Below are 1,180 nucleotides of genomic sequence, written 5' to 3'. Positions count from 1 at the left end.
GGATAGTGTTAGTCCATAAATAGAAGGATGTGAGAAGGAGGGAAGTGATTTTCGAAAATTAAGTAGAAAATTTGAAAACATTTTTTTTTTGAAAAACATTACTTAATTTTCGAAAATGAAAATGGAAAAGAAATCAAGTGATTTTTGAAAAAGATTTTGAAATTAGAAATCAAGAAGATTTGATTGAAAACTATTTTGAAAAAGATGTGGTTAAGAAGATATGATTAGTTTTAAAAAAAATGTGATTGAGAAGATATGATTTGAAAAACATTTTAAAAAGATTTGATTTTGAAAATTAAAAAAAACTTGGCTATCAAGAAAAGATATGATTCAAATATTAAACCTTTCTCAACAGAAAAGGTAACATACTTGAAATGTTGAATCAAATCATTAATTGATAGTAAGTATCTCTAAAAATGGAAAGAAATTGGTTTTGAAAAAGATTTGATTGAAAAATTGATTTGAAAAAGATTTGATTTTGAAAAGATTTTGAAAACTTAAAAAAAATGTTTGCTTTGAAAACAAAATCTTCCCTTCTAGCCATCCTGGCGTTAAACGCCCAGAATGGTGCACATTCTGGCGTTTAACGCCCAAAATGCTACCCTTTTGGGCGTTAAACGCCCAACCAGGTACCCTGGCTGGCGTTTTAACGCCAGTCTGTCCTTCTTCACTGGGCGTTTTGAACGCCCAGCTTTTTCTGTCCAATTCCTCTGCTGTATGTTCTGAATCTTCAATTCTCTGTATTATTGACTTGAGAGGACACAAATTAAAAATATTTTTGGATTTTTAATAATAAGGAAAAATCAAAATGCTACTGAAATCAAATAACAATGCATGCAAGACACTAAACTTAGCAGTTTGTATACTACTGACACTAACAAAATGAAAATGCATATGAGACACACAAAACACTCAAGTCAATTGAATTCAAAGATCAGAGCACGAAAATTATCAAGAATTACTTGAAAAATCCTTAATACATATGAATGAATGCATGCAATTGACACTAAACTTAAGATGAGACACTAGACTTAAACAATATTTTTTTGATTTTATGATTTTTTTGATTTTTTTGTGTTTTTCGAAAATTAAGTGGAAAAAGATATCAAAATTCTTAATGAGAATTCCAGGAATCAGTGCAATGCTAGTCTAAGACTCCGGTCCAGGAATTAGACATGGC

The sequence above is a fragment of the Arachis duranensis genome, chromosome 10 (genome assembly GCF_000817695.3).
Source record: "Arachis duranensis cultivar V14167 chromosome 10, aradu.V14167.gnm2.J7QH, whole genome shotgun sequence".
NCBI lineage: Eukaryota > Viridiplantae > Streptophyta > Magnoliopsida > Fabales > Fabaceae > Arachis > Arachis duranensis.
This window is presented reverse-complemented; position numbering follows the sequence as displayed.